The 27,641-nt window shown below is 40.2% G+C and overlaps 1 protein-coding gene across 6 annotated transcripts in view; it reads left to right on the top strand.

Annotated features, from left to right (window-relative positions):
• The first annotated feature begins 315 nt into the window (after positions 1-315).
• Positions 316-27,641, top strand: part of CCSER1 (coiled-coil serine rich protein 1) — a 721,701-nt gene continuing 694,375 nt past the window's right edge. For 2 of the 6 annotated variants that reach the window (XM_075751610.1, XM_075751611.1), the window contains exon 1: positions 321-602. The gene's annotated coding sequence lies outside the window, so the exon portion shown is untranslated. Of the gene's footprint in view, positions 603-864; positions 983-27,641 lie in introns of those variants that run through there. The other 4 variants (XM_075751609.1, XM_075751606.1, XM_075751612.1 and 1 more) reach the window with 4 other exon arrangements.

Genomic DNA, 27,641 nt, shown 5'->3' with positions numbered 1-27,641 from the left:
GCTTCGCCCGGCCCGCCCCCGCGCTGGTACCGAGCCCGGCGGGGTGCGGCCCCCCCCGGCCTCCGCCTCACGGTCCCGCCGCGGCGGAGGGCAGCGCCGGCAGGTGGCAACGCCGCGGCGGGGGGGGGGGGGAACGGGACGACGACGACGACACGGACACGCGCAGCACCTCTCGCGACACGCGTGCACACACACGACCCACCCTCACGCCACGCCACACGTACGGACACACTCATCTCACACACACACACGCGCCACCCCGCATCACGCCGCGGGCACACGCGCACCGGCACACGCGCGGAAGCGCCGCCCCGGCCCGCCCCCGCCCGCCGCCTCCCTCCCCACACGCCGCCAATCCACCCGCCGCGCACACACACACACACACACACGCCCGGGCGTAACATGACTGACTGACGACTGACTGACTGGGGTGCCGCCGCTCCGGACGGATTATTCATCCCGCGCCGGGGGGACGCAGGAAACCAACCACCCACCCACCCAGCGGGCAAGTGGGGCGGTGGCGGCGCCGCAGGGGGCCAGGAGGGTCCCCAGCCCCCGCCGGCGGACGGCGAGCGCCCTGGGCGCTGGAGGAGCCCGGCCAGGTAACGCGTCCCCCTCAGGCGGCACCGCCGGGCTGAGCCTGCCGGCGCGGCGCAGGGGGGAGCCGGCCCAGGCCGCGGAGCGCCGCCGGGTTCCCGGCGTGCGGGTACCCCGGGGCGGCGGGGGGGCGGTTGGCGGGGGTGCGCGGCCGCGGGGGCCGCCTGGCCTCTCGCCGCCCCAGGCGCTGAGGTGATGCGGGCGGGTGTCGCCCCGGGGCGCGGGCGGTCCCCCACCGCCTGGCCTCGCCTTCCCCGCCGGCGGGGCGGCGGCTCCCGGCCGCCCTGCGCCGACCCGCGGCGCGGCTGCAGTGGTGGTGGTGACGGCGGAGGATCGGGGCTGCCGGTGCCGCAGCTCAGCGCAGATCCCCAGGAGCCGCGCTCCGGTAGCGGCGGGGATTAGCGCGGGTGGCGGGGGGGACACCGGCACTAGCGTCTTTGTGGTGGGGCGGGCAGGGGCTCGGCCCCCGCAGGTGTCACCCGGGAGCCGGCGCAGCCCGGGGCAGAGGCAGCGGGGCCGCGGTGCTGGAGGGGGAGGCCCGGGGGCGTTGTGGGGCCCGGCGGGCCCGGCCCGAGGTGGGGCACAGCGGGGGGAGCCGGTGCCGCGGAGGCTGCACCTCTCCGGCAGTCAGCTCCGGCCTCGCTGCTGCAGGTGAAGGGGAGGAAGATCAGGTCCTTTTTTTGTTTGTTTTCTTCTTTTTTTTTTTTTTTTTTTCCCCCTCAGTGTTTATTAAGCAATCTGCAGTTAACCTGTGGGGGTGACAGGGAGAAGTGGTTTCGGAAATGTGAATGGGTAGGGCCGGGGTACTGGTAGTTGGTGTGCGGCCTTTTCCATGGGGTTGGATTTGGAGGTAGGAGCTGGCGGTTGCTGCCTGTGTTTTCCAAAAATGCATGGCACGCTTAGAAGGTGGAGCAGGTGGTGATGGTAGTGCTTGCTATGGAAGAGGTTCTGAAAATCCTGTATTTCCTCTAGATAGTTTTTGTGTTGCTTCTCGTGGCTGGAAGAGGTTATCTCTCACTTTTGGCAAGGAAAAGAAAGTTACTGTGAGTTGTCTTGCAAAGGAACGGGGTAGTTCTGCTTTCCCACACAGAAGGGAACCCCCCACAGCTTTATTTCTCCGTCTCGCCTTTGAGATTGGCAACAGTAAGTGTCTTGCCATAGAGGAAAACTGCAGTACACTTTATTTTCTCATTGCACACCTTTATAGTTGAATGTAACATGAAGGGAGTCTCAGAATCTCCTCTTATCCTTTTCTACGCCAGATGTGTTTTTCTATCTAGTGTATAGTGCACTTGAAGTGTTAAACTCTCAGGGGGCATGAAGGTGGGGATGTGAGGCAAGGTCTACTAGTTACTTCAAATAATTCTCCTTGCTCATACTTAAGAAGGAGAGAAAATAACATGTTGTAAAAACAGCTGAGGAATATATAAAAGTGAAATATTAATGAACTGGAAGAGCTCAGATAGCAAAGACATAGCGCCTAGTCGTTCAGGAGGGTGCTTGTTCTCTTTACAACTCCTCATTGTATGTGTCTCTGTAGTACAAATGCAATTGGTTTAAAGGACAACAATATTTGTATTTATGTAGCTAAAAGTAGTAATAGTATATAAACAGTTTTTGCATTGGTGATCATCTCTGCAGTGGTTTGCTTTAGCCGTGATTTTTGAGGCTGCTGTAGGACAGAGAATTATTGCAGAAACAGTAAAAAATATTTCAAGAATGTTTGCTTAGAAATGGAAATGGGAAGGGCTGACTCAGTCCTGGAGTAACCCAGAGGAAGGACTAGTATTAGAAAGTTCTCTTAGAGATGTGATGATGACTCTCTTCACCCTGAAGTTATTACTCATCTCCAGCATCCCAAATGGAGAGCAACATCCCCTAAATAGGCAGGACTGTCTCAGGAGAAAGGTAATACGTGGCTGTCCAGGGTCTGTTGAAAGTGTGTCATACAAACAAGGGATATTTTCTGCAAATTGGCATTCCTTTACTCCTTGGAATTGGGAGTGCAATGGTCCCTGTAGCTTGAAGAACTTCCTTAGTTTGACTTGGAGGTATACTAAGTGCGGCACCTTTCTCTGGAAGTTTGATGAGGGTATTTAGTTCAGTGGAGAAGTTGTTTGTCAGTCCACAGAGTGAAGTCCTGTAGCCCTGTCTGTAGTCCCTGGCAGGACTTCTTGGAATAGCTGGTGCACGTTGGCTTGAACAGGGCCTGCCTTCTGGAGAGCTTGGTGCAGACCTGAGTAGGGGGGTGGATGTGATAAGCTGTACCAGAAGGAGGACCTGGAACAGTGCTTAATGTTTGTACCAAGTCTGGGTTACAAGAGATAGTGTTTGGTATTTAAGTCTGTTAGTCACAGAAGATGCTGAAAAAGCATCTTGTTTCCTCAGGTCTAAGCATATGGTTGTGTGAGAGCACAATCTCTCGTGCTGCATGTCTGTGGTTGAACTTCTTCCTGATTCAAGCCTAATGCCTCATATAAGCCTTTGTAGTTAGTAGCTGGATGTTCAACAAATTAAAATAAATTTGGCAATGGTTTTTATTTGCTAGATGGAATGTTTCATAAATTGCAAGAGAGATGTATAGATACTGCTCTGTCCAGACTAATTCCTACTCTTCCATGAAGGTTCATGGAAGATGCTATGGCTTTGTTGGATTAGCCCATCTGCAGTAGGTCAGAATTGCATAAGGTCAATCTATGTTTTTTATGAGTTGTGAATTGCACAGATACAAGTCACGGAGAAAAAGTATTTTGTCGAAATAAACTTAATGATAGATTTGAAAAACATGAAAATCTGCACATTCTGAGATGATGATGTTTTCATAGAGTTTAAGTTCCTGGATTGTTTTCACTGTTCTTCTGGAGATGTCCTAATGTGAGGAGGTAAACACACCTGTGTATTTACCAGGTGTTACAGATCTTTGAGGCAAGGTAGGAAGTAAAAGCTGCACAGTTGTTTTTCTGAGGTTGATTAATATAAGTAAAGCATCAGGTGAAATATCATTTGTGTGTTAGTGAAAGTATTAATGGAAAAGAAACCTCATAGACACTTCAAGTCAAATTAATAAGCAGTGCATACTTTGTTTTTGGAATAACTACCAGCTTGTTAGGGGAAGAAGTGAACTGTATCCTCTGTCTTGCAGAAGTTACTGCTGCTTATAAGATTCAGTGCCTTGGGTCTTCCCCTTGCAAGTGGTTTTGCGGCAGTTGGAGGGGCTCATCACGGGGAGGAGGGGGAAATAAAATGTGTACATAATAAACAATGGCAAGTAGAGGTTGGATTTGTTTCCTGAGAAATAACTATGTAGCTTCATCAGGTTTTTCTCTCATTACTGCATTTATTTGGCAGTTTTCTGCAATGACGGTAAACTGGGTTACCTTGATGAAATAAATACGCTTTTGTCTTAGACTTTAGCTATTGAATGTGCTGTCTGTGTGAGTGGGCATATAAAATACAGAACTTGTAAGCACTTAAAATGTGCAGTGTGATTTGTACTTCTAACATTTCAGATATAGGCCCTGCTGAAGCATAGGAATATAACTTTGAGATTATGGAAGATGCAGCCATATATTTTACATGCAATTTTGTTAAACCTGTATAGCTATTCGCTAGTTAAACGTATGGTTATTTGTACTTACTGCTTTTTGACTTGTTCTCACCGCATTACCTGGCAGAGTGTATCATCTAGATAATATAAACTCACACGCTTTGTGCCTGAAGACTGTAGTATCATTTCTCCATTGTATGGCAACAAAATGTTGATATTTGCTACAAAGGCTACTGCTTTTACCTGAAATGTGATCTGTCCTGTACAGGATAGTTGTTTTATAATAAAATACAACGGTAGTGTTGGGGAAAAGAAACCACAGGGAAGCAATAAGTAAAAGCAGAAAAATGTGGAAATTTCTATTTTTTTAAACGTATGCTGTAACCTGTTGCATGCATTTAGTAATTCTGCACAAAAACTGTTTAAGGCCCCCCCCCCCCCCCCCCCAATCCCCTGAATACACTTTTGAGGTGTTTTAGATGATGTGAATGACAATGTTTTTGTATCAGTAGTGTTACAACCTAATCTTAAAAGGTGTTCCAGAAACTTTCCATATCCAAATGTTCTAAGTTGACTATAAATGGTACTATTTTTTTGCCTTGGTTATTGCTATGAAAGCCTCTAAGTTTTGAGGTATGAATGTGTAATTATTTTCTTCATAGATGGAAAATCGAAGCAGTGATTGCATTGAAGTCACACAGATGGCTTGTGATCGAAACAGACAGTTGAACTGGAATATGCATCCCAAGTCCCACAGTCTTGTCTTAATGACTTAACTGTGTTAGGGCAGGTTTGTGGGTTTTTTTTTTTTTTTTTTGATAATTTGGCATAGATGTGAAAACCTCCTACAGATCCAGTTGCAGGATTTGGGCATAAAGTTATGCAGCATTTTCTCTGTGAAGATTAATTGCTAGTGGATTATTTTTAAGTCTAGGAGAAAAAGCTTTTCCTGGATTTTGTTTTACTGTTAAGTGTGAGAGAAAGCAGTTCAGCACTCCTAAAATGTAATGACACTTTTACATTATTTAAGAAAATACCACTTAATTTTTTATAATGCTCTAGTATATTAGGAATTTGAGCTCTAGCCCAGTCAGTAATGCTTCTGATGGTCACAGCTGTCTTCCAGTGTGAAGAACCAGTTGTGACAGACTGGTAGGAAGCTTTAAAAGATACTCTTTGGCTATACATTTTGCTAGGGCAAATCATTGATTCTGAAAATATAATGGTTCTAGTGCATTTCCACCTCTGGCTTTCTTCTCTGTTTTTGCTTCTTTCACTTCTGTTTTTGGGTCTCTTTGCTGCTCCTTCTTTGTGCTGTCTTGATGTGAAGTCTTCAGGTGTTTTAATGTGAAAATAGCAGCTCTCAAGGGATTTACTGCTTTAGTACTGTGAGATTTAGATTTAGGCGAGAGTATAGAAGTATTCAACAGGTTCCTTGTCTTCATGTTGCTTGTAAGGTAGCCTAAACCTTGTAATTTGAAGCAGAACCTGTGAAGCAATGACACCTGTGCAAATAATCACCTTCCAATGATGTTAACCTGTCCTTGTTAGCCATGCCAGCAAAATCTCGGGCCCTGAGAAGGATGGAGTCACCTGGTAGAGCCAGAACATGGTAGGAGATGTGTGCTGTGCTAAGGTGGTAACATTCAGCAGCTGCTGCCCCCTCTGCCAGGAACCAAATACGCCAGCATTTTGTGCTTTGTATTTTGTTCTGCTTTCTAGGTAGTACCTCCAAATTCTTCAGTGTCTTCTAGCTATATATAGTGCAGTGCCAATCGGGGGGCTACATTTCTGGACTGTACTGACTCATTTATGGTATTTTGTATTAAGTTTTTTACTATATGACTGGTGAGGAGAGAGGAGGAGAATATGAAGTTTTGCTATCAGTTCTTGGAGTTGTGGCCATTTAGGCCAGTGACAGAGCTGCTACTGATTTGAATGGGAGCCTTGGTGACTGTTTTAACAGGTTTTATAACTTTAAAATATGTGGGCTGGATTCTTGATGACCAACTGAACATGCTGGGGCACAAATACAATGGAAATAGAATAGTCCTACCAAAAATAAGATTTCCTCTCATTTTCTTTATTAATTGTCACTATACTTACTACTTTAGCCTATGCAAGAAAAATAGTATTTGTTCTGCAGTTAGCACAGAAGCTTTAAATAAGCACTTAGTCTATATATTGAAAGGATGAAAGTGCTAACAAGATAATTTCATTTGCAGTATTCAGAAATATTAATAAATTGCCTTGGTAAGTAGATTCTTCCAATAATAATGTTTTTTTCTCTTGATGTTGCTGAAGGGAGGTGACTGGCAGAAAATGGCAATAGGGAAGATGATGTGGCTTTCTCCATATTTATTTAAAGTGATTCTGCAAGCGGATGTACATTCTTTCAAATTCACAGACCTCTCAAATACATTGCGAGCAGATCATACCTTCAGCTGTGAATGCAAGGTATCAATTGTGCTTAAAATGATAAACTAACTATAGATAATAAATGCATACTAAATTTTTAATATTTTTTTGATATCTAAAGCAAGTATAGTTGGGACATGCAGCATCTGTAGGAAATGGCATTTATGAATTTATTATCATGTGACACAAATACTAGTTTCGATGTGCATATAGAAGTATAAACTTTGTGGTATAACTCCTTCTTGCATGACTATTTGACTATTTGGAAAAAACCCCAATGTAGTATGTGAAAGCACACTGATGTGTCTTCCCAATGCACTCTAGGAAGGCATTCTAATCACTGCATGTTCCTCCTTTTAGAGGTTAATAAGCTGCCAAGGATCCTGGGGTAGAGGAACGATGTAGGTATCTTCTGTTCTCTTTTGGTTTTACTGTTTCTCAATGTAAAAGTAGATATGGCATAAGGAATGTGGTATGCAAAGGTGACGGCAGGCTCTACCCTCACTGTGAGCAGCAAAATAATGTGGTTTTGTGTGAATTCTCTAGTGTTTTGTAGCCATAGTTAGTGCAGCGATTATACTGTGGGTAGAAGACTCAAGCATCCTAATTTGTTAGTGTTTTGAACACATTTTTTTAATGTAGCAGCCATAAATTGTGAGAAATGTTGGCCCCATAAGCCAATGGCAAAACTGCTACTGAATTTAAGGCGGCCTTGATTATACCCTTACATAATATTTTAGTGTCAGCTTGCTTTGTACAGCATTTATTTTTGTCAAGGACTGATTTTCAAAAGTTACCGAGCTTATACTGTTTTGATGGTTTTTGTTACACCATTGAATTCTTGGTACCTCTAAAATTAGATTATCAAATTTTTTCTTACAATGAGTTGAGAGTCCAGAAGAATAGGAATATCAGAATGGTCAAGACTAGCACAATGAGGAGGAAGTAAAAGTAATAAGCGAAATTAAGTTGTCAGCTGTTAAGAGTTGACACCACAAATGGTTTCTTTTATCTGCGAATTTTTATTTTATAGCTAGTAAACTCTGGGGCTTCTGCTGAGATGGGGGAAGGAAAAGACAGAGGAGAGTTGGTGGGGAATGAAAGAAAAATTGGCTGTTACGTTCTCCCGGCTCTGTGCCTTTGTTATACTCTGCCACAAAAAGGCTGTTAGAAGAAATTCAGGGATTAGTCACATTGGCCGCAAGGTAATCTCTATCCTCTCTAAGCCCTCATCTTAACATCCTGATCTTGGCCAAATATGTTTTTGGTGGCTGACTCTGTGGCATGGTCTCAGCAGATTTCACACCAGTTTTTAGTACTTGCTCGTGGCCCTTAATAAGGGAGTAAAGTTCAATTGTCTGTTAATGGCAGGTTTCATTAGAGATTAAACTTTTAACAGGGAGAAATCAGAACCAGAAGCTACAGGACTGTTTTAGGCTGTCAGGTCTGCAGCTGTGCTACACTTGTGTATATTCTTAATGTACAGAAAAGTTAGTTTGAACTTTCTTGATTTAGTGTTTGACATGAGCTGAGAGCACACAAACAGCCACCTTATGTGGCATAGCTAAAGGCCTAGTAACTTGATTATGCATCTGAATCTTCTTTGTCAAGAGACACATATCATTTATACCTATAATAGTTTCAAATTAAGAGTGCTAGCAGATGAAGAAGACTAGGGCATTAATAAGACTTGAATGAAGTTTTTAGCTAACCCATCCTGGGAATTGCTTGCGGGGATACATAATATTCCCTAGATACCGTAGGGGTCAATTTTCTGAGGTAAATGCTGTGTATGAACATATTTATATATAATACAAATATACTTTGTGAAAGTCAGGAGGTAAGCTGTGGTGCATTCAGTTGAAAGCTACGGTCTGTTCTAGATGTGGAATAGTGAATGGTTCAGAAAAAAGGATTTCTTGCATTTACTTGCTCTAGTACAGTCAAATCCAAACATAAGTTCACAGCTTTTAAAATCTATTCTCAGATCTCTAAATACTTAATAACAGGTAGAGGGGCAGAAAAGAACAAATAAAAAAATTACTACTCATCCTAGGTTTAAGGCGTTTAATATGTTGTGGGCAAGATGTTTCTGAAAGCCATATATTAGCAATACACACGTTATTTGTAGCCTTAGTTTAAGAGAGTCTCAGGATGATATTAGTCATTGAAGAAGGTAAGCAAGAAGTTACTATTGGAAAAGGGTGTGAGAATTTTAGAGTTTCTGTCTGTTTTCTCATGCTTTCATCTGAATTTGACTGAGATCCTACAGTGTAGTTATTTTATTGTGATTCTATATGCTTTGAAAATAAGGGAAAAAGAGTAGTATGAAGGAAGCAGTTCTCTACTCACATTAATGATTCTTTTTTCCTTATAGTCTGCAATTGCACAGGACAATGCATGTGACTTCCAAAATGCTGAACTTGAACACCAGAGAAATCATAAAACACTTACACAGCACTATATCGTTATGCAGCATTTTCTAAACATAGACTAAGTCCTTGTCATAAAGAGTTTGTATAGTTAAAATAAAACAAGACTTGACATGACACAGAACAGCTTGCAAGAGGCATGAGAGCTATTGGTGAGGAACTGAACCACTGTTCCAAGTCAAGGATTTGAGGAAGGCTTGAAAGGACAGTGAAGGTGGCCCACCCTCCCCAGTTAAAAACAAAACCCCGAAAAATACAGGCGTTTGAACTCCTTTTGTTGCCAGGTTTTTGTTATTGGTTTTCAGAAACCACTATTTCTTTCTGATTTAGATAGTAAAACCAGTAACTATATGAAATCTATGGAGATTTTTTTAGTAATAAATAATGAAGGAATGAAAAGCTGTTTACAAATGTACGCTTATGGGTGTAGATCCTCAGCTAGTGTTACAGTGCTGCTTTCTTCAATGGAGCCAGATCCACCTATTGCTTGTAGCTCCTGTTTGGCCTTGCATTTGTCAGGCTGAGCAGCAACAGGCAACGGCAGAGTGAAAGAAGGGTGGAGTAGGCAGGCAGTGCAATAGCTTTTGAACTGCAGTGCCTTTAGTACCTCTCCCTTGGTTCCTCTTGAAGCTGCTTTTCTGTCCTGGAAGTTGAAAAGGAAGCTTGCAAACCTTGGTAAAGTGTGTTGTCAGAGGACAGATGAAAACACAATAGAGTGAAAATAGCTTATTCTGATTTCCTATGGAAACAATACTTGCTATCCTACTGTCCTGGTGTATTGTTTGTAGATTAATCTGCACCAGATATTTTTGAACTTGTTGGTGGCTTTCAGCAATATTTGACAAATGAATAGGAGTCTTGAAACTTAATTAAATTTTTAGTAAGTTTTGAGAAATTGGAGGAGAGAGACTCATGTAAGTTCTCTGGTTGAGAGAAAAGCTGCTTGGTGAGCTCATTCTATGATCAGTATCAAAGAGTCAACCTAGAAGAGGAGTCTTGTATGTGTCCTGGCTGCTGGGAGCTTCTTAGACATTAAAATGAACTAACCACAACATGCAAATCTGTAGGTAACTATGCCTTGTTAGCTCTGGTGCTCATAATGATATGTGAGAAAAAAGCCTGAGTGGCTTTCCTAAGGTTGATTTTATTTTATTTTTATTTTTTATTGGTAATGGTCTTCCCTCCCTCCCTCCTGGGTTATTTTTATATCACCTTTTCCAAAAGCATAGGGTGGAGGACTCTTTCAGGGCATTGGAGTGACGCCTGCCTGATGAGAATTGATTTGTTTAAGCTTGTATGCTGTATCTGTTTACACCACCTGAATATTTGGCTTTGTTTTTGTTTTCAATACTTACCTACCTGAAGTCCTTAAGGAAGCATGTTGCAGGTGTGGAGTTCTTGTTAGACTTAGCTTTTGACTGAAAAGGTATCAGGTATTGTGTTTTTAAGTAAGGCTGTTTTCATTGACATCCAAGCAAAGAAGCCCAGACTTGATGACTACTTGTGTGGTGTCAGAAAAGGATGGGGAAAGGCCAAACAAACCCTACTGTTAGGAAGATGCAGATTAATGAGTTTTGCTTTGAACTGATGCACCCTAAGTGCTTGGCAGAACAGAAAAGGTGCCAACATAGTGAACTGCGTGTTGGGCTGGCCACAGTATAAGTAACTGAGGGAAAGGTCCCAGTTACAGATACCTAGCTGAAGATGAGAAGTTAGTAAACTATGCTCTGTTGCCATTCAACGCCTCTCTGGTACCTCTGGTTTAAGGAGGTATGTTAAAAGTAGAGAAGTAGGAGGAAACTTCAGAGGCATCTGTTTTTTGGTGAAATGGCAAAATACTTAACCAATTAGTAGCAAATACAAAATCTAAATATTTGTATTCAAATAGCGTGCAATGCTACCAAAGTGTCTTAAGTGGTTTATTGATCTAGTAGAAAATGAGCTTAGAAATAAAGCAAGGGAGCCTTTGTGTCAGGAGAAGCTTAACAGACATATGGAACAGTAAGTTTTTATGCTAAGATTTAGAAAGCATATTATGTTTCTGAACTGTAGCTGATCACAATTCATGGTGGAGAACATACAGAATAAATATTGAAGAGTGACTGAAAAATAATTATATGGTGTGAATGTTTGGCACAGTAACAACAGCAAAAACCTCCTCATCTGGTTATTTTGGTAAACTGTTTGGGCAGGGCACTATAGTGATTATTCAAGAGCATGTTTAGGTATAAAATGAGCTTGGTTTGCTCTGTCAGACAGGTGTGCATTACCATCTTCCTGTAAAACCTTTTGCTGAGCTTGTGTGCAGAAAATGCACCTGGTTATTGGAATGAAAATTTCAGCTTAGAGAAACTGGTATGCAAGGTACAACAAAGTGACTCAAGGGTGAAGCATTCTTTTTTTTGACTGCGATTCTTGCTTGGGCACTGTGGTAGTTTTGCCTTTGCTCACATTAGTTGCGCTCCAGTCGATGTTGGTTGCGCTCCAGTTGTGTTCTGGTTACTGTATATGTGTATTAGAAAGACCTTTTATAATTTATCATTTATGAATGATTGTTTTTCAGGAAAGTTGTTTCATGGACTACATTATTATCTTGAATACTGCAGACCTAGAATACATAAGGGTTTACCAGAGGGATTTAATGAATCTGTGACAATAGAAACAATTACAGAGGTGGTGAAAAGAAGCCTTGAATGTATTATTTTTATTTCCCTGGAGTTAATCTTCACATATCAAAGTAAATTAACCAGAATATGCTGCTTAGATGTCTTCTGGATTCCCAAGTCAAAAGCTATTATGAACAAAATGTAATTCTCTTTATTCCCTTTCCTACAATCCTTACTCAAACTATGCTCCTAGTGAAGTCAGTATAACTGAACAAAGTAATATTCTACATACATTCATGGTATTAGGGGAAAGATGCCAGTTATTGCGATCATGTAGAGGTGAAATTATTTCAGGAGATATTTTGCCATGAGTTGGTTGTTTTTTTTTTTTTCCTCTGTTAACTTGATTTTTGCCATCAGTTAATCAATGTATAAAAAATGAACAGTTTTTCCTGTAACGAATACTAGGTCATAGCCTGCAATATCATTCTGGGAAGATTCTTATAAAGGGTGTAATGTTTTGTCATGGATCTAGTTTTCAGAATCAATTGAAGACCCATGGGCACGTGTGCTCTGCTAGAATGGAGTGTTTGCATGCCTCACTTTATCCATTTAACGCCCTAAGGGTTTTCCTACTGAGTGGCATTTGCTGGAGAGGTCAGATTTGATGGAAATTGGAATCATATCCTGGCTGGAGATGAAACAGAATATATTTTGTATTTGTTTATTTGTCTCTAGGAATAGATACATACAGAGATGAATTTCAGTGTAATCTGCAAACTGTTTACTATGTTGTGCTAATCTCTACAGCTACATCTGATTACAAAAGAAAAAAAGCCACCAGTAGGCTTTAAAAGTTTCCGCCATCTGTCCTGGTGCTTACCCTTCGTTCACTGTACGGATGTGTTGTGAGCAGCTTGACAGGCTCCCCGTGTATTACAGCCTTTTATGCCGTTTTTACCTTCTGTCTCTCTTCTGGTCTCTGTTCAAATGCAGCAGCATGTGGGTCTTCCGTCTCCCTAGAACAACGTGGATCCTTCGATCCTGTGCTTTGGTTGCTCAGCCCAGCAGCTTTGGATTTGGGACATTCTTTTTGAACTGTATCTGAAGCAACACCTCGCGCAGCAAAGTTTTCAGAAGGAACAGGCCTCCAAGGTCTATTCTAGCAGGAGGAACCGTGTGCTTTGCAACTTGTTCATCCTTGGGATCTTAGTGCTCACGGGCTGGTTTTACCCTGCTTGCCTTGTTAACTGACTGCATCTCCAAATCCGTACTGCGTAAATGAGTGTACCCTTTAGCTAGCTTTCAGGATTGTACTCATCCTTTGTCCTCATCTGACACCTCACTGTTTATCTGTTGGGGAGATATTGCTAGAATTGAAACCACAGGAGGAGGATGGTGTATACTTCCAGCAAGACAATAGCTTTCTGGCAGCTCCTGGCCTACTTTATGGTGCATATGAGTTAGTGTAGTTGAAAGGAATATGATTGCTTGTGATTGCTGTGGAGGAACAGGCTGTCGTCTTTTGAAAAGCTGAGTAAGGTGTACAATTCACAACAATGTTTTCCATGCTGAAGTATCTCATTCATCTAAATCACGTTTTGTCCGTGTCCTGAGTATAATAAACAATATGTCATTAAAGCTAGTCGTGACCTCCATGGACTTTTGAGAAAATGCTATCATTACTGAAAAGCTGGGTTAATCTCTCCCTAAATCCATAAGTAATTCAGGCTGTTACTGTGGTTTCAGCACTCTTCCCTAGAAAGCACAGACCAGCTGAGTGATGGAGATCAAGACAATAATCTACAGATACAAAATCTGAGAACTAAGCCCTGTATTTTTAAATATTCAATGAATAATTTATTAAAATATTTAAAATACTTTAAATATTTAAAGTGTATTAAAAAAAAATTCAGCAACTCTCGTTTTTCTGGATTTTTCTTTCTAATTTTTTCGGTTCATGAGAGAGGCTTCAGGTATGCTGTTATTCCACCCCCCCACCCCCCCCCCCCCCCCCGGGCTGTATTGAAATGAAGTATTAGTTCAAGACATGAAATTGGTGATGTCATAGCTTGGATACAGTAAGGCATAAATACCTAAAAGATTTTAAATTTCATGGTGGAAATCCCTTAAAATAAAGTTGTGGATTTAGCAAAGAAGGCTGTACTTGAATTAATCACACGACTTGATGGAAGGAATGAGTGCTTTCAGAAAATGTAATTATCAAGTTTTAAAGATTTTTGTTTTAAAGGATTTTTGCCTCCTTAATGTATACGTTCTCTAGATCAGTTGTGATGTGAAAAATACAGGCAAGAATATTATTGGTAAGTTGTTTTGTATGCTTAAAATATATTATCTGTGTTTATTGACTGTCATTGACTGTGACAAATGAAATTAGGTGTAGCCAGTTTAAAAAACAATAAATAGTATTATCTAACTTGCTTTTCCTGCAATGAGTATGTAAACTTGAAGCTTCATGCCAAAGTGTGTGGTGAAAGTTAAAAGTCTGTGTGTTTTCAAGGGAATGCAAGACAAGCCGGAAGTGAAATCTAGTGTGTGTTACCAAGTATGCAGAAATTCTGACATGAAAATGGTAGGACACGGGAAGAGTATTTCTGAGGGGCAGTATCTTATGTTCTTCCTGGACATAAGATTTTACCCATGCCTGAGGCAAGTGTGTGGGCTGGCTGCATCTTAGGGAATGGCTGTGACAGATCAAAGTTCTGCATTCACAGAGAGTCCTCAAATTGAAAGTGTTTACAATTGTGGAAATCAGGAACTGAAAGCCTTCGCGAGAGCTAGTTATGTCCTCAGTGCCCAAGATAATGCAAATTTCATGAGCTGACAATCTTATTCTGCGAGCTAAGGGAATGCTGCTGATCTTTCTTTCTGGGTGGTGGTTTGTGGGGCTTTTTTTGCACTTTGATAATCCACTGTCCCACATGGCCGAACAAGGGAGATCTTGTTTTCTATGTATTAAATTATGGCAACAATGTCTTGGCAGCTGAATTAATTTCAGATTTTGTAACATGACTTCAGATTAACATTAGATTTCTCATAGCTAATGATATTTTAGCCTCTCAACTCTATTCACAGGAAGAAAAAAATCTTTTCTCTGAGGTATTTGTGCTTTAAATCTGATCTCCCCTACTTTCTTACATAGCATGTGTGTGTCATGGTTTGAGCCCTTAACAGATAAAGGTGTGAAAAGCACTGTGGCCATGACTAGCATCACTTCTTTTCAAAAATCGGTTCTTAAACTTTCAGATTCTAGATGAGCAAAAAGGTTGTTAGTGTATACGTAATAATTAATACGGAAGCATTTTTCACTGCTCATGTTGATTACTCGGTCCATTAATTTTTTAAATTTTTTTTTTGTTTTTGCAGCTTAGAGTAGGAAAATGATCTAGCCTCTTCAATCTTCATGTTCTTCCACGCTAGGACAGACTTAAAGTTGATGGAGAGAGGTTAATTAATTTAATTGGTTTCCATGGGACTTGGAAAAATGAACTGTATCCATATTTATTTTTTTATGGAAGACTGTTTTCTGAAAGCCTGCATATTGAATAAAATTTTGCTTAAAATCTGTTTGGAGGAACTTATTTTGATACGGTCTAAGAGCTAGAATGGCTCAAGTTTTTGGGGGTAAAAAGAGGGATCCAGGACCTGAAAAGTGCTTCCTTCCATCCTTGGCAGCAAATGTGACCCCCCCAGGCCACCGCAGAAGCGGCATCTATGTTGTATGCCAGGCTGTTCAAGAGGAGGTGTTCAGCTGCTAGGTCTGCGATCACTGCTTGAGCAGCTGTTCTGCGTCTCCTCCAGGTGATGGGCCAGATGGAAGTGTCCCGTGTGCCCAGTATGGCCCACAGGCTGTCCTCTGGATGGTCCACGTGGCGAGCCAGCGTTCGTAGCTCTCGTGCTAGCTTTCTCCTGCTAGTGTAAGTGGCTTTTCTAAAAGCTTGCAATTCTGCTGTGCAAGACTACGCTTAAAGTCTTGTTTTTTTGAGAATGTGGAAAGAAAAATGCCTGATCACTTTCAAACTCAGAAATTGAGGGGTTATGCGTTTTGCTAACCAGAAACTTATGCTTCTTCGCCCTACTTCCGCCTCAGCTACAAGTGCAGCTGCTTTCCTTGCTGTCTGCTGGCCTTTTGCCTTTTACATCTGTGGACGCATGCAGTTACAGTCGCTCCCTATCCTATATTAGCAGTCTGTGCCAGGAGGAGCCCTCAGAGACCGTGGCTTAACTCTGCTTAGGCTTTGCTGTACAAGCCTGTTGTTAGACAAAGCTTTGCATTGAATTCACATTTTCATTATGAAAACGTGCATCTAATTTGTTTTCAGCTAACTGACATGAAAGATGGGTGGCATCTGTTTAATAAAGTCCATCATCATCTGGAGATTAAAGGGGGAAATATTTATATTTTCCTGTGTCTTAGTGTATTGGCTCTGTATTTCTGTAGGGGTTTGATGCTGACCTGCAGTTTTATAAGACACTTTATGCAGTCAATATGTGCCTTGAAACTGTTTGAACACATTTCCATATTGACATTTTCTTGGACTCTAGTGGATAGCTAAATACCTTACCCATAAATTTGAACCCACAGAAAGTGGAAGTGAGCTTTACCAGTCTTTTTTGTCTGAGCTGTCCAGTACAAAGATCATAATTTAATTAGGTTTCTCTCATTTATTTCCACTGTGATTCTCTCTTCCAGTACTTTGTGTTTTTAGGAATTTAGTGTATGATATTTTTTCTTTCTTGGAAATGATACTTCTCCAAAGAAATCTTTATGCCAAGAGTTACATTCAAGCACATCAATGTTTCAAGTGGAAAACAAACCAAAGAAGTTTGTGGGTAGTTGGGGCATAGTGTATGTTGTCTATCACTTTGCCGCAGCTGGATTCTTTAGAAGATTGTTGTGGTAGCATTTCATGGAGTGAAGTGTATGGAGGACATATGGCGTGTTTCTTGGCTGACTGTGAACTTCTGTGTATAGCACAGGCATAATGCTTTTTTAATATAGGTTTTGTGTGTGTATATATGAGAGAGTAGATTTTTATACTACAATATTGTAGAGTAGTGTCATAAGGCATAATTAGGCAAGCTATAATTAAACTACTACTGAGTTATATAGTTTAGGATGATACATTATTTCCTTTTGGATTGAGGCCATTTCTTTCATGTGGTTTCCATGTCTGCAATTTCTTGTTCTTCAAAATATGATTAAAGACTCAGCAGACATACACAGCTAATGACGTAGTGGGAAGTTCTATATTTTAATGACTTTGAGGTGTAAAGCTCCCCCTTATCTTTATTTCTTCATTAAAATGTTATTTAATACTTAATCCTGTGAAAATCTATGTTAATGAAATATGACAAAAATGAAACCACAAAATACAGCATCTGTGGAGAGGCTGAACCTTAGCTGCCTAGGATATTGCAAGTAAAGGGTGTGTTCAAAGGCTGTCCTTTGTGTATCAGCTAAAACTACTGGGATGCCATGTCACACTAACAGACTATAGTGGGAGTACTGGTTGCTGACCAAGAGACTGGTTGTAAGTGTTTTGGTGACTGAAGGATTTGGATGGGAATACCCTTTCCTAAGGACTATCCTTGTTTCTGCCCAGTCAGCAGTGGTAGACAAACTCCTGGAGTGGTTTGTATCAACTGCTTCAATACTATGTCCCAGTTTTGGTTATAGCAAAAGATCAGGGGCTTCCTCAGGACTTTGGTGGTGCCTTCATAAGAAATGGGAATACACCCTCATGGAAAAATGTGAACAATGAGTGTTAGAGGTAGAGGGATAGCACTAAGGGCCTGTGAAGAGCAAATGCAGAAATCTGGTGTCAAGGAAAGAGTGATGTTTTATGTGTATGTGTGCAGGTTGTGTGCCAGGAGCTTGATAGCACGTTAGAAGATGACAATAGGACTGCTGACCTTGAATGATGCTCCTTTTGGCTTATGACAGCTGTAGCTCTTTTGGATGAACCTGTTTGGCTGGGGACCAGCAGAGGCTTTCAGAGAAGGCAGTAGCACCAGTATCAGATGGACAGTCTGACAGTGAATGTTGATTTGCTTCTCTCTTTTTCTGGGAGAAAAAAAATAAAATCTAAGCAAACATAACGTATGCTGTGTTTGTGCATATATGCTGTGTAAAACATACATATTTACATAAGCTTCCATCCTTTTGCATACGTAATTTCTATGACAAAGGTGTTTGCTACTGCCTAGTAAAAATCGTTGTGTGCTCTGTTTGACTAAGTGTTTTGGTTGAGAGATTTCTACAGCAGTGATGATCTGAAAAATTGGTTTAAATTTCTGTAATGTTCTTAAAATTTAATTTTCCCTGTGAACTATGGTATAAGTAAGGTGGATTAAAACTTAAGAACAAGTATCTGTTCTGCTATAAGAATATATATATAATGCTTCATTAAAACTAATGGCATATATTTTTCAACTACTTTAAAACCTTTACCATAGCAATAACATTTAGTGCTTACACAGTGCTTGATCTTTCCAAAAGCACTTTACAAATATTAATTAATTGTTTTCTGAGGTTGAAAAAACCGCACAGTGCAGAATGTGGGTGGGAGCAGTGGGGACAGCCAGGCCAGGAGAGCAGGGTGCATCTTGCTACACCTCCTTATTTCCTGTTGTAAAGACTATTGTCAGAGATGCCAACTGCCTTTCATCATCCTTCCCTCTTGATAGCTCTTATCTTGAGGAGTCCACCCTGTGCATTTCTTAACGAATCTCTCCTCTGACAATACACCATGAAGTTTTGCCTCCTATATACTTGTAGGCCCACTGAGGTTTTCACTGGAAAACAGCTAATATAGCTATATCCTCTTAGTATGCCTCAAACTAGGAGTGATTAGCATTTGTGTGGTACCTTTTAAATAGTGATCTTAAGGAGTCTAATGAACTGGCATTTCCCCATTCTGCAGATGTATAAAAGAATTAAACCTCAGAGAAGACAGAATTGGAAATAGTGTATTGGCCTCCTGGCAAATAGCTTATCCTTAAATGAATGAATAAGATTGTCTTAATATGGAAAGCAGAAATGCTTTGAATTATGAAAAAGAACAAGATTACAGGACTTAGAGGTGCAATATATTTTGAGTCTCACGCTTAAGTCGGAGGAAAGGAAAAGCCAGTATATCCATGCATTTTGAATTGGGTTCACAGTAAGATAGTGCATACGCCTGGGAATTGGTGTAGGAAAATGATTGCTATGATTGTTATTTAACTTCATTAGCAGATTGTTTACAATGGCCAAGCAAGCGAACTGAATACCAACAGCAAAAGCGATTGTCTGAGACCACCCGTAACCATCACGGTTACTCTGTGCACTTCAGTGGACCCATGTTGATTTTTGCCAGCAGAAGAACTGGCACAAATTTCTGTTGAAATCCCAGTTTTGTTACCAAGCACATTAAACTGCATTCCTCCTGAGCACTTCAGAAGCACTGAAAACACTTCTTTCCAGTGCTCTCTTTCACTGGTACATCAAAACCAGGACCGCTGCTGTTAGATTTTTCTCACCTCCAGCTACCAATTATAGGCATAGCTTTAGTGTTGTGCTCCTCTGCCTTTGGTGAGGTGTGATTGTAACGTGTGCCCTGGGCTTCTGCCGCCCTCTAAGCTTCTGCAAGCGTAGCTCGGACTGCAGCTTGCCAAGTTCAAATGCACCTTTCTTTGTGCGTCTTGCCTCATCCTGCCCAAGGAGAACAGGATGTCATTTCCAGAGATCCCACAGGGGCTTGGAGTTGAAAAATTGAATAAGAAGGGAAGATGATGTGAAGAAAGGAGGAAAAAGGCAGATGAAATCAGGAAAGAAGATTGATGTTCAAATGTGTCAGACTTTTTTTAACCTGGTATTAGGTTTTTGTAGAGCAGTGTCTGCTACAATTTCAGGAAATGGTGTTGAAGTTTAAACAATTAAAAAAAAAAATTTGCTTTTTTATTTAAAGCTGATCTTTCTGACCTTCCAGAAACAGAAACTTGATTAGCTGATGATTATGATAAACAATTATTTCCTGAGAAGTTAGACTCAGCTGAGATGATAATTATTTTATCATCTTTGTTAGTCAAGAATAATCAGTCCAGTCGTGTCATTGCCTCTCTTTGCTGCCTTTCACTGTGCATCTTGGTTAAGGTTTAGACTTTCTATTAGGCATTTTGTAAAGTAAGAACACAGCTATGGCTGAAATAGATCAGTCCTTGATGTGTTTAATCCAGTGCCCTGCCTTGCAGAGCAGAGTGGCAAGAGCTCCAGGAGGAGTTGCAGATGTGACTACTACATAGGCATTGCTTCTATTCCTCGAACTTTTGAGATTTGCTAAAGCCCTGAAAGTTGAGATTTAACAAAATATTTGGATAGGGTGTTGACATTAAATACTGCAGTCATCAGCATTGTTTTCTCCATAAAATTGAACACAGTTTTTGATTCATTCCAAATTCTAGCCTTTGCAACTGGTAAAGGGCCAGGTATCTGCAATCCTTGGTACCCCTCAAGAAATGAGAGCTGGGAATATAAATCACTGTGTTGTAACGCATCTATGAATGTGCTACATTTTGATCATTACATGCAGCATATTGATTACCCTTAAATGGCAGAGGGATTTTTTTTTAAAATTAAAAAAAGACAGCTAGACCCTAACAGCATAGTCAGCAGAGAGTATCTTTGGTGTTAGTCTATTTGTGCTCTTATTTCAATAGACAGCTAAGAACAGATGAATATCTGTTGTTAGAGGCACCTTGTTATAGTAAAAAGTGTAACCACCTGGAAAGCTAATGCATATGCACAGGTTAGTTGTAAGTAAAAGCTCGCTTTGTCTTTTAGATTTTAATTTCAGTACACATCTTTGCTTAATTGTGCTCTCCACTTCTTTTCAAGTTCTCTCGATTTTTGTGTGTGCAGCTTTCTCTGTGTTATCATATACTAATGTTTAGAAACTTTTCAGGGAAATAGGACTGAAACAGCTAATAAAATCTATCTATTTTTAAAGACTGGTCCGAACAGATGTAATTAAACACCCGGTTCATCACCTCAGCAGGCAGCAATTCCACTCTTCTACTGTCTCATTGCACTGTGTCTGGTGTCCGTTGGTTAACATGTTATCTGAATGTTTTATCTGAACTGATCAGTGGCGACGTTCTTAAGTTCATATTTATATTGCTAAGTTAATGCATTGTTTATATGAATACTAGCAATTCAGTATCACGCGTAGGCCTATTCTTTTAGTCTTTTCTTGATACAGAAAATAAATTTGCTTTGTTTTCCATCTACTTATACTGAGAAGCTTAGCTTGGAAACAGGAGTTTCTCTTTTCTTGGCAGCTTAGATCTTGCAGGAATGGTAAATCCTGTCATCAGAGCAGGAAGTCTGAAGTTTTTTGAAAATGTGACCTCCTGATTCCTGCTTATTAAGAAAGCTGAATTTCCGTATTAGCTAACAGGAATTTAAAAAAAAAAAAAAGTAACGGGATGCTGAAATCTCTTAATTACAAGCCCAAGGTTTTTAATCATCTCAATATCAGGTCTGATTTGTTTGTACAATTTTTTAGAAAATTATCAAAGTAGTGTTGTGAACAGTAGCCCTAGCAGCTTTTCAGAGCTTAAGGCATCTGTGCAGCCTAAAAAATATATTCCAGAATAGTAGAGTATTAGACATCTCAAAAAACATGCTTAGGCTACTGCATATGCAAATAAAGCTATGCTTTCCATATATAATTACGCATGGTGTTGGATCACTGGTCAGTCAGTGGTCACTTGGAACACCTCAGGTAGTGGGAAGATTGATAATAGGTTAAATTTTTATCTCAAATTTAGGCTAGTATGAGCCTGCAGTAACTCTGCCAAGGACAGTAGTAGGGTTATTCTATGCTTATATCCAAATAGATGATTATCCAATTAGTTGAATAAAAGAAAAAGACTAGAAACCATTGGACTGAAAGATGTTTGGCTTTATTAAGGATGTTGAAATCCATGTTAAAAAAAAAAATCAAAATTGAATGAATATAGAAAGACAAGTGATAGGAACAGCCTGATTTTTCTAGCCATGTGGATGTTACGATGAGTATTGTGCTGAGAGGTGTTTTTCATCTGTTGGAACATTCTTCCTGGAAGCACTGAACGTAAACACTGTATACGGAAGCAATTTTTGCAATTTAAATTGTGGTGTGTGTTCTGTCAGGAAATGTCACTGCAGACTGCCTTCTGGAGGTCAGAGAGTTAAATATTGGAGTTGGAGTCTAACAGGGCCAGATAATTTAATAACCTATAATAGCATTAGTAGTTATGCATGCTAAGATAGAGGTTATCGTGCTTTGCTCTATAAGCTGATTGCTGTAGGGACCTGTGGTGCCGCTTCCTTCCTCTACTCACTTTAGAACAGCACAAGAGCTAGTGTCATTAAAGGGATAAAAAGGTTTTCTTGCAGTCTAATTGTCTTTGTAAAAAGAAACAACTTAGTGTAGGTTCAGTGATCTCAACTTACATAGTGAATGTTGCATCACTTCATCTATGCCAATGAGATGCTTGCAACACAGGTGTTACATGAGGGTTGATGCAGCACCATGGGGAGATAAAGTGCTGTGCCTGACTCTATTGCCAAAAACTTTATTAAGATAAAGTAATAGGAGCAGCTTCATATGAATTAGAGAATTTAGAAGTGGATTAGGAACCCTTAGTCTCCATGTCTGTACAGATGGATACCTCAGTAGAGAGAATCTGGTAAGCTTTTGGGAAATGATGTGTAGAACAGCCATACTGAGACTATCATAAGAGCTAATCAGAGCTCAACAGCTTTAATATGTTTGTTTACTACTGCACGAGTACACACAGGGAAACATGGAATAAAAATTGAATTTAAAAATAAAATGTTTCTTGTTTGTTGATTTAGCATACTTTGTAATAAAATTTGCAGTCCGTTAGTGATGTGAGAGAAGGCGGCACAGTGCCTGAGATGGATACACTCAACCAGGAGGAAAAAAGTCTCCTTCTTAGTATCTGTTTATTCAGGACTTGCTCCAATTTCAAGTATGTTCTCTGATCTGGGCTTTATGAATGAATTTTGAAGAGAAGGTACCACTTTTTTTTGAGAGATTATTAGCTGATGCTCAAACACACTGATTCAGCAGCTGAGAATATGCTGAAATGTATTATACTCTGATAACCAGTCTGGGTATATGGAACATTTCATTATAATTAGATTTTTAACACTGGGGGGGGAGCTGTTAACCTCAAATATAATTAACTTGTCACTCAAAATATTTGTTCTCACAGTCTGTTTCCCTCTTCATATTACATTGCTAATTTTTTCCCCCCACATTTTGTTAGAACTCTATTTCCATCTTTACATTTCCTTTTTTCTTTTACATTTCCCTAATTAATAGGGAGGTGAAGGAATATTGGAAGTGTTGAATTATTTTTTACTGTATATTGTCCTTGCAGGAACTGAAACAAGGGTGTCTTATTACAAGAAAGAAAAACAACAACCGAAAAACCCCACCTGACTCAGACCATTTAGAGTTGAACTTTACCCCTCATTGTATATCCAACTGGAAAATTGGAACCTGCTTAGGCTGAGATGTTTTACTGAGTACAATACCGTGACTTCAGTGGGCTGTCGCTCTGATCAGAGCGATGTGTCTGTCTTAACCATTTGGTGCAGTGGGGCTACAGGCATCTACTTAACATCACTCACTGTCCTGATCAACAGATACTTCAAGAGACTTGGTTGTGAATAAGACAAGCTTCCTGCTGTGCGTGTTTAATGGATAAGTGAAGAAAAAAATGTGCGTAGCTTTTTTGATTCATTTTACAAAAAATTTGGTAGAGAATTGTAGAGGGACTTAGTTGGGTTTTTCCACATTCTTCCATCTTTTTTGATCCTTTAGTCACAAAAAAAAGTCACATAAGATAGGGATATGCAGATGCCTCAAGCCTGCCAATAACAGGGTTTCCCTCCTCCCCCATCTAAACCTCAATCCGCAGAGCAGAAAACAATCCCTTCATCTAATTGAATATCTAACTCCTCTTTCATGCTGGAGGTTACTGTAATTCTCATGTACTGAAATTGGTCTAGTGGTCTGTTATGGGACAATAAATGGCTCCCTGTGTAGCTGTGATTGATCTCTTGGAGAGCATGTAGTTTGTCTGGTGCCACTGTCAAATGTCAGGAACCATGCATAGAAATCAGCGTTTCAGTAAGGGGTTTTACCTAAGTCTTTGAAATTGCAGAAACCTTTTAAATCTGATTGCTTATATCAGGGGCATAGAAGACAGAAGGAATGCTTAGTTTTGAGTGTGGCTGTGTTGGTACACATCAGTTCTCCAATAATATAAATATTTACACTTTTATTCTCTGATTTGTGAAAACTTGTTGAAAATAATGATTAAAACAAAACAAGAAAACCTTTAAAAATTGACAAGGCTTTCAAGCTCCTTATGCCTCCCCAGGAAGGGAGAAACTGACTGTTGCATCCAGGGAGAATAGTGAAGTTACTTCAATGAAAGTATCGCATAGCTTGGGAAGGAACAAACCACAGATGTGTTTTTGTATAGTGCTAGGTGTAATGTCTAAGTTTGTTTTGTTTTTTGGTTTTTTTTTTTGTTTTGGTTTTTTTTTTTTCATCAGAAACATCTTTTACTATTGCAGCTATGGTATTGATGTTGGAAAAATGCTAAGTAGAACTTCTGTTAATTATTGGAATCGGTGATGTTGTACTCTTTGTTTATGCCACATCTCCTTCAATAAAGAAGAGTAAGTCCAGTATCTCAGCTGAAGGCTTGTGCAGGAGATGCCTATCAACAGATTATTTGGAATTTGGTGAGGATGTTTAGGAGGCTTTCTATGCAATAAGTGCTCATCCCTTGGAAATTATATTGATGGCACATGGGCTAGAGATTTCTCTTCTAACCTGATCAGAGGTTAAAACTACCGCATGGTTGCCACACTTGGAAACAGCCTAGCGTTCGAATAGTAAAAACTCTTAATGCTATACAAGTTCATTGGCAGGAAGGAAGCCTGCCTTGTAATGGCTCATATGATATCTGAATTCACCGTGAAGGAAGTACCACTTTTGGAGAAACAAACTGACTTCTAGAAAATGGGTACAGCTAGTAAAAACTCTGGCTAGTACTGGTTAGGTCAGAATCAATTATGATAAATCATGCAAGTTACACTGAGGGAGGCAAGAACAAGGGTTTGAAAGGTCTTGGTTAGCTTGTGCTTCAAGTGAAATCAAAATAAGATAACCCTTTCCTTTTCTTCCTAAAGGATCTGCTGTTGAAATTGTTACTTGAAAATTGACGTGAAGTTCTTTGTGTGTTATTTACACAGAAACAGCCTCCAAAAGAAAGGGTTACAATTTTCTACCAGGGAATTCTATTTCCTTGTATTTGATAATTGTAATGTTGTTAGTTGAAATGTTTTGGCTCTTATTTTAATAACCTTATTTAAACTACTTTTCTTTGTGTGCGCAACAATTGGTCTTAGTGTATTTATGTTGTCATTGAAAGTAACAATATCCAGATGCTTTTGAACGTTTCATTCAAGATGGGATAATAAAATACAGCATGGTGCTACGTGTTGGAAAATACTTATGATAAGAGGGGCAAAAAGAACTCAGTTATAAGGAATATGTAATTGTGTCTTGGCAAAAGATAGTCTTAATGCTGTCAGTGACCCATGTATTTCAGTTTTGGATATTTTGCAATTGAGAGGGAGTAATGGTCAGAGAGACTTTTTGAAAGTATTATATGCATGCTTTTGTTTTAATATAAAGTAATTAGTTGACTGACTTGAGTAAAACTTCTGTAGCGTGTGGGTTTTAAGGATGTGTGTACAAGTGTTTGGGTTCATCTGACTAATATGTTAAAATGGTGACATTTACAGTGTATGGGAGAAGTACTGCTTTTGGATCTCCATCGCTGACTGGCAGAATTGGCATACAAGTGCAAGAATAATTGCAAGCAGTCAGGCTCTCTCCCCAGCTGACAGTTAAGCAGATTTTTTTTTTAATAGTTCTGGTGAGTTGCGTAGGATTGCTCTGTGTACTTGAAGTTAATCATTGGCGAAGTGTTTTGTTGGATCGGGGTCAGCACGTTCACTTCCTCAAAGGATCCACCTCTGTCATAATCTGTTTTTCAGTCTTTATATAATTTCCAATTTAAGGGGGACATGTTTTGTTTTTTAAAAAAAAACGCACCACCACAACAACAAAAAATCGAAAGTAGTGACCTCAGTGTCAGGCATTTGCTAATAGCTGTATTTCAGATTGGTCTACACTTCCTAAAGTACAAGCAGAAAGGTCCTAGCCCCAGGGATAGGAGGCAGCGTTCAGCTGGCCGGGCCTGGGAAGGGAGCCCAAAGGTTGCTGCGGTAAGATCGCAAAGTTCCTCAAGTTAAGCGTATGCACATCTTGATTCAGTTAGTTCAGTGTATCAAAATAATTGCTCGCTAAGCTGAAACAAAACACATTGAAATGTAAAAATACATTCTTGGAACTTCTTTCTTTGGTGATTTCCATACAAAATAAGAAATGTTAAAAATTAGTCCCAAGTTGACAATGTTTATACTATCTGTAACTCTTGTGTCTTGCAGTAGCATATTATTAGTGCTCTGGATCAAACAGCTGGTGTTTTCATGCAAAAGAAATGTGCCATGGAGAGCAGCAGAATGGCCAGAGAGACTTTGGCTGAGATTGGACAATGGTATTAAATGAGAAAATATTTAGAAGGCTGTGTGGTCTGTTTGAAATATGGAGTTATATCTCTTTATAATCCCATAACGAAAGTAAAATCAAACATATAAATCGTAGAGTAGTACATTCAGTTGACAAGTGTAGCTTGTCAGAAAGGACATAAAATAGAAAAATATTTTAATGAACTATAACTCTTTTCTGGGAATATTTGGGTTTATAGGAGAGGCAAACAAATAAAATATTCTTAGAATAATTTACACGATGCTAAGCTAGTGAGTTTAGTGGACTTTCAAGGCTTTATCCCTTGAGAGGATAATACATACATATATCTGGCGATAAAAATATTTGCAGTGTCTGAATGACTGATTTTAGGAGCTGTCCTATTGTCAGAAGCACAAATCTGCAAAATCAGAGAATTCAAACCAAGAAAGCCACTGTCTTACTGAGAATATTGAGCTAACTATAGACTGCGCAGGCTCTGGCTTTATTCTTTGCTTCCTTCCAATCTGTGAAATACTTTACACCAAAAACCTGAGGTGAACAAGCCCCGAGGCCCTCTGGAAAAGGGCCTGAGAGCTCCGACAGCAGCAGCACGGCAGTGACCTATAGTATCCTCAGAGCTGAGAGAAGACCCTCGCAGCTCGGGAGCGGGGCTTCACCTGGCAGTCAGTGCTCAGGGGTGCATCAACCCCCCCTTCCAGCTCAGCGCAGCTGTGGCTTGGCTTCGCTTATGGCTCAGGCTTGAGCTGGCATGCTTTCTGTGCAGTGTTTCCTACGCATTTGTAACAGCAACTTTTACAAGTTCACAAAACCATCTGAATTGGATTATTGGTGACCTAGTAACGCTGGATACGGCACGCAGCATTTGAAGCAATGACAAAATTATCCTTGATCTCGGCATGTATGTAAGCTCTAAGATGACAAAGCTTGCAAAAGTATGTCTACAAACTGAGATACTCCTGCTTGAAAATTGCCTACGGATAATATACAATGTCACACTTCACCGTTATTCTGTGTCATTTGTAGTGTGTACTTAAGATACTTAATACATAAATGTGGATTAGTAGGAGACCATTAAAACAAGTTGGCAAGTGGTTTGATTTGTAAGTATCTTTTTTTTTTTTTTTTTTTTGGATACTGCTAACACCAGTTTTGTTGTTTTGAAGGAAGGCACGTTACACAGTGCTTTTAAATGACCTGACGCCAGTGTCTGCTAGATCAGATGCATAGGTTTAGGTATAGATTTGGGTTGCAGTGGTGTTTTGCAGAATGTTTTGAGGCACTCTGTTATTTCTTTGAAAAAGAGGTTTATGAATGTTTTCATCCGTTA

This window comes from Balearica regulorum, chromosome 4 (assembly GCF_011004875.1).
Source record: "Balearica regulorum gibbericeps isolate bBalReg1 chromosome 4, bBalReg1.pri, whole genome shotgun sequence".
NCBI lineage: Eukaryota > Metazoa > Chordata > Aves > Gruiformes > Gruidae > Balearica > Balearica regulorum.
The sequence above is the reverse complement of the archived record's forward strand: the minus strand, read 5'-3'. Positions and strand labels throughout refer to the sequence as shown.